The sequence below is a fragment of the Zingiber officinale genome, chromosome 9A (assembly GCF_018446385.1).
Source record: "Zingiber officinale cultivar Zhangliang chromosome 9A, Zo_v1.1, whole genome shotgun sequence".
Lineage (NCBI taxonomy): Eukaryota > Viridiplantae > Streptophyta > Magnoliopsida > Zingiberales > Zingiberaceae > Zingiber > Zingiber officinale.
In genome coordinates, this window is record NC_056002.1 from 50803283 (window position 1) to 50809689 (window position 6407).

The following is a 6407-nucleotide window of genomic DNA, read 5'->3' on the forward strand; positions in this document are numbered from 1 at the left end:
TGTGGTTTCCCTCGTGTCTGTTATGTTTTATTGGAAGTGTTGTGTTGATTACACTCATAGAGTATGTATATATATATTAGGTGAGTATTGTTTGAGGTATATTGTCGATTATACCTACGTTGATATATGCACACGTGTTCGGTATGTATTGTTGGAGGTATCATGTTGATTATACCTATGAGTGTGTGTGTTTAGCGTGTAGTAATTGGAGGATCATGTCGATCATACCTAGGTAGTGTGTGCACGAGTGTCAGGTGTATTATGGGTAGCATCATGATGTTTCTACCTATGATGAGTGACTTCATTAGGCCATTGGTTGTATTACCCTGTCAGCTAATTCTCCTATTGGTGGGTGACCCACTACGATGTTGAGAGAGTTGACAATGAATTTGATTTGCTTACTAGGTTGTTACACCCTTGGCTTCCCACAGTGATCTGTGGAAGAGTGATCTCGTGCAGTCCCTAATTAGATAGTTAGATGTCTTTGTCACATATGGATTGTTTGTGGTGAAGCGTTGCTCCCACATATTGTAGATTGCATGTAGCGGAGCATTGCTCTCATATATAGATTACAGATACAGATTATTGATTGTTTGTGGTGGAGCATTGCTCCCACATATTGTGAATTGCTTGAAGAGGAGCGCTACTCCCATATAGGTTGCATTGCTGGTGGTAGAGCGTTGCTCTCACATATATTGTATTTTTTGTGATGGATCATTGCTCTCACATTTGATGATCTATTTCTTTGATGATTTGTAGATAGTGATTAGATTTCAGACTTGTGGTTGGGAATCTTATGGTTGAGGATGCCTGCTGTACGAGCATTATGAGCTCTAGGTTTTACCATTTAGGCTTACAGAGCTCTAGATGATTTCATGGACTCAATGATTTTGGTATTCCTAGGATGTTTGGATCGGTTTCCATCGTCCTTGTTGACGATGTTGTGATCTGTTTCTGATCCGAGGCAAATTATGTACACCATTTTTTGCATAGTTCTAGAGATGTTTCGACGGGAGCATCTATATGTGAAGTTCAGTAGTGCGTATTGGGATCATCTTCTGTGAGATTTCTGGGGCACATGGGCACTAGTAGAGATTATTGTGGATCCATAGGAGATCGGATTTGTTACCAGTTGGGAGTAGTCGTAGTCTATACAGGAGAGACTCGCAATTTCCTTTGTCTGACTCGATACTACAGATGATTCGTTGAGGGGTTTTCTCGCATTGCCATGTCGCTGACACGTTTGACCAGGAAGGGCGTGATGTTCACGTGGTTAGAAGCCAGTGAGACTAGCTTCCAGGAGCTGAAGCGGAGATTAGTGTTGGTACCAATTTTGGTTTTACCTTTTGGAGAGGACGGATTCATACTCTACACCGACGTTTCTCTACAGGGTTTGAGAGCTGTTTTGATGTAGCACGGCAAGGTAGTCTCTTATGCTTCACGTCAGTTGAAAGTACATGATCTGGAGCTGGCCGCCATTATATTTGCTTTAAATTTTGGCTGCATCATCTATATGGTGTCACATTTGAGATTTCACTGCTCAAAAGAGTCTCAAATATCTTTTCACCCAGAAGGAACTCAATCTCCGACAAAGGAGATGGATGGAGATCCTGAAAGATTATGATTGTACCATTAGCCATCACCCGGGGAAAGTTAATGTGGTTGTCGATGCGCTTATCTGAAAGTCCAAAGGGCCTTTAGCTTGTCACTGAGTTTTAGTCACGGACTTGATTTAGGGTTTCTCCGAATTAGGCCTTGAGGAGCAGGGACGGACAGAGTAGGGTATCTTTATTATCATGGTTGCTCAGTCGTCGATCAGGACGACGATCCGAGAGGCCCAAGCCAGTGGTCAGCACTTACAGTCCGTTAGCAGCCAGATAGCTTCCGGGCAGTAGACCGAGATCACCCGAGATGATGAGGGTATTACTTATTTCCAAGGTAGATTATGCGTACCTCAATCTCATCCAGTCTTGGAGGAGGTACTTCAGGAGGCTCATCGCTAACGATTTGCCATCCACCCAAGTAGAACCTATATGTATCGAGATTTGAGGCGTTCCTATTAGTGGAACGACATGAACAAAGACATCGCGGAGTTTGTAGCTAGATGTCTAATCTGACTATGGATTTTTTGGTAGGATTGCCTAGGACACAACGAGGCCATGATGCGATTTAGGTGATCGTTAATCGATTAACTAAATCCTCACACTTCTTAGCAATTCAGAAGACTAATTCTATGGATCAATTAGCAGCTGTATTGTCGAGAGATCACCAGATTGCATGGTTCCTTTGAGCATTATATCAGATAGAGACCCAATGTTCACGCCCTAGTTCTGGCAAAGTCTGCAGCAGGCCTTGGGTACACAACTCCGTTTTAGTACAACATTCCATCCGCAGATAGATGGACAGTCAGAGCGGACCATTCAGACTTTGGAGGACTTGCTGAGATCTTGCGTTATTGATTTCAGAGGCAGCTGGGAGGACCACTTACCATTAGTGGAATTCGCCTACAACAACAGCTATCATTCGGCTATTCATATGACACCGTATGAAGTGTAGTATGGTAGACCTTGTCGGACACCCACCCTTTGGGAGGAGGTTGGGGAGGCCCAGCTGCTAGGACCTCAGAGGGCTCAGCAGGAGGCAGAGTTGATCCGTACTATCAGACGAAGGATATCAGAGGCGCAGGACCGCCAGAAGAGTTATGTTGATCGGAGACGCAAACCCCTGGAGTTCTCTACTAGCGACCATGTATTTTTATGAGTCTCCCCCACGAAAGGGGTAAAAAGATTTGGCCTTCGAGGTAAGTTAACACCGCAATACATTGGATCTTTACAGATCTTGGAGAGGATTGGAGTTGTAGCGCATCGTCTGACATTACCACCGTCCTTAGCAAGCATTCACGATGTATTCCATGTGTCTATACTGAGGAGATACGTAGCCGACCTAACACATGTTCTGACATAGATACTAGTTCCCATTCAGCCCGACATTACCTACAAGGAGGGTCCGATACGAATTCTGGATCACAAAGAGCGTCAATTACGGAACAAGACTATCCGGCTTGTTAAAGTCGGATGTCAGTATCATTCTGACGAGAAAGCTACTTGGGAGCTTGAGAATATGATTTGAGCTCAATACCCCCATTTACTTGAGGTATGGGGGTTAGGTTTCCGTTCAACATTTATACCATTTATCTATAGCTAGTACTTGCTGATGGAAGTAACGAAAATTTGAGAACCAAATTTTTATTAGTGGACTAAATTTTTATTAGTGGGGAAAAATGTAAAATACCATAATAAATTAAATAATAAATAATAAGGTTTAATATGAAAATAATCCTTAATAAAATTTTTAGGGATTTTTAGAAAATTTCTAAAGATTTTTCGAAGTTCGTATGAGATAATTTGCGAGGTTGAATTAATAGGTGTGGGAAAGGCCGGTTTAGATAGTTGATTAAAATCAAACCCAAGTTTCCTAACTAATATTTATTTTCCTTTTATTTCCTTTATATCCTTCTCCTTTCTTCTTATTTCTACCCGAACTACTCTTCCTCCGTCTCCTTTCCCTTCCCTCGCTGATTCCCTTCTTCTCTTCTTCCTCTCCTCACCCCCGTGCCCTAATTCCTCTGCCTGAACTCGCAGCAGCACCCCACGCCACCGTCGCCACCCGATCCCTCGCTTTCTACCTTCGCTCTCTGCATCGTCTCGGCCCAACCGCCGACGACGACCTTCTGGCCGACGAGTCACCTGGAGGTTCGAGAGGCAGGAGCCATCATTGAGCTCGAGGAACGCAAAGGAACCCTTCCCCTGCTTGTGCCCTGTCTTGATCCAACCATCGGCCCAGCGATCTTCTCCTACTCCGATCGTCTGTTCATCGCGCCCTGATCCACTGCCAGGTGAGGGTTGCTAGTCTCCTGTTTCCTCTACATCTTTTTCTGTACCGTCCGAGCCACACCTCACAAGGGAGTTTTCAGCCCAGGGCAGGGAGTTGTCGACCTGTAGTCACTGTACCTGTGCGCCGAAACCTGTTGGCTGTGTTGAGTTCGGCCAGCCATCACAACCCTTCCTTTTCCTTGGCACCACCACAGCGGCATCCAAATTGCGTCTGAGGAAATCGATGGATCCAGATTAGGGCTTCGGTGAGCAATGTTCGCCGATGATCCTTCAGGTTGCGAGAGCTGATGGTCAGATTCACCATTGCCAAGAGAATTGAGAGCTACTGATTTTAGGTATCAAACTGGATCTAATTAGATTAACGCGTTGATTAATCTATCCTTAGTTGATATTGTTGGATTGAGTATAAGATGTTTAGGGTTTAATTGGTTTAATCCGAATGGTGGAACGATTAGGGTTTAACGAAGTTAACTCTAGTTGATCAATGGATTAGATTTTAGCCTGAGATTTATTTAGTTAATTAATTTATGTAATTAGCTAAATATGTATATTATGCGTTATAGGACTTTGATTCGAGACCGACGTCTCGACGGAGGATTTCTGGATTTGATTTTCTATTGAGAGGGGTACTTCTGACTTATCTCTTTGATATAGTCATTTAGATATGCATAATAGTTTATTGTTTTTAGTAATGATTATGTTTGCATCTGCTCGATATGTCACTACTCATTTCTAGTAGTCTGTCTTGATTATTAGCTGTTATGCCTTCATTCTTATTTTCTCTTGATTGATGTCATGCTTACTCCTGTTGGAATAGTGACATACATTGCCCTACTAATTAGTAGCCTAGTTATTTAACATATCTGCTGTGTGTACTTGAATTTATGTTACCTAGATCATTATATGATTTATATATTTTTTGGTGCATCTTATATGGAGGTGTATACTGTTTGTATCTACATGTTTAGTGTCATGCACTATCTTGCACGATTGCATGTTGAGTGATTGTCGGCTTTATTATTGTTGAGCATATCGCTAGTTACATGATCTGCACACACAACCACTCATTGGTTAGTGATATATCAGGCAGTGTGTGTGCAGTTTGCTCTGTCAGTGCTCCGCTAGTCCACTCATAAGTAGCGTGTCGCAGCATGGTAGCACGTCAGGGATCCCTCCTCTGGACTGTCTCAAGGAGATGAGAGCATTGTGCTCCCCCACTCTGTTTGAGGTAGGAGGATAGATGTACTCCGACAGCATCATGTCCACTCGGCACTCAAGAGCAGTGATGGTAGAATGTACAGTTCTCATAGCCCTATTCACTCGGTCTCAACATCGTGTGTGAGATGGTTGACTGGTGATAGGGGTGACACATGTCATTTTGCATGATTGCATTTATTGCTTGTGATTGCTGCATATTATTTGCTGCATTTTGGTGATTGCATATGCTTGACATATATACAGGTGACATTTTGTATCTGGTTTGACGACCCTTATATTCCGGATAGGAGGTTCTAGTGAGTACAGTCTCTTTATACCTTTTCAGTCTGCATTTCTTTTTTTTGTTCAGGAAACTGTACCGCATAGTTATTACTGTTAGTTATAACTTATTATGTCTGTCTATCTGGTATCCGCTGAGTTCTTAGACTCACCCTGTTGATATATATTTTTTTTTCAGATATTAGGTAGATACTTGTGGAGTCGCTTGGAGTATCCTGTCTGTCGGTCCTACGCCACATCTGAAGATCACTTTGAGTGTCGTTTACGTTTTTTTGTGTTTTTGGTATTTGATGTATTTAGCATTGTTATTATATTTGTGTTGTTGTGGTTGTTGTGTAAAGCTTAGCCGGCTAGCAGTTGTTGTTTTCAGTTTGTATAGTTTTTCTTTATCGTTTTTCTGCCGTGTGAGTTTTTAGTACAGTCGAGTGGGCTGTTATATATATATATATATATATATATATATAACAGCATGGTTGTTCTAGCCAAATGGATTGATGATATAAACTGCGTGATTGTGTATATATTCCAGCCGTGTGGCTGATGTATATTTTGTATGTAGTAATGCTTCAGATTGTCACCTGTATAGGGAAGGTGTTGTCGAAATTTCTTCTGGCAGAGACTATCTGGGGTGTGACAAAAATTATGGATGATGATATTTTTATAATCAGGAGAATGATACAAACACATAAAAACTTGTTTTATGAAATCTTGATGTTTATAGGTCCATATTTAAGCTTTCTAATTTTTTTCTATTTTTTTAAATTTTTTAATTCTGGGATGAATCCTGGATTCATCCCAGATTTGGGGGTGAATCCTAGATTCGTCCCAGAATTACAAATTAAAAAAAAAGAATAATAATTTAGAAGGCTTAAATATGGACCTAGACACATTAGAATTTAATGAAATAAGTTTCTATATGTTTGTATCATTTTCCTGATCGTAAAAATATCCTCATTCATAATTTTAACATAATATATTGAGTGTGGTGATTTTTTAACCTGATTTTGATCAAATTCG

The 6407-nt window shown here is 41.3% G+C and overlaps 1 long non-coding RNA gene across 2 annotated transcripts; it reads left to right on the forward strand.

Annotated features, from left to right (window-relative positions):
* Positions 1-3521: 3521 nt before the first annotated feature.
* On the forward strand, positions 3522-5784 carry LOC122018608. 2 transcript variants are annotated; one of them, XR_006121838.1, is made up of 4 exons: positions 3522-3895; positions 3974-4228; positions 5355-5407; positions 5569-5784. It is a non-coding gene; the product is annotated as an uncharacterized LOC122018608 (long non-coding RNA). The 2 variants fall into 2 exon arrangements; XR_006121839.1 differs by lacking the exon at positions 5355-5407.
* Positions 5785-6407: the final 623 nt, after the last annotated feature.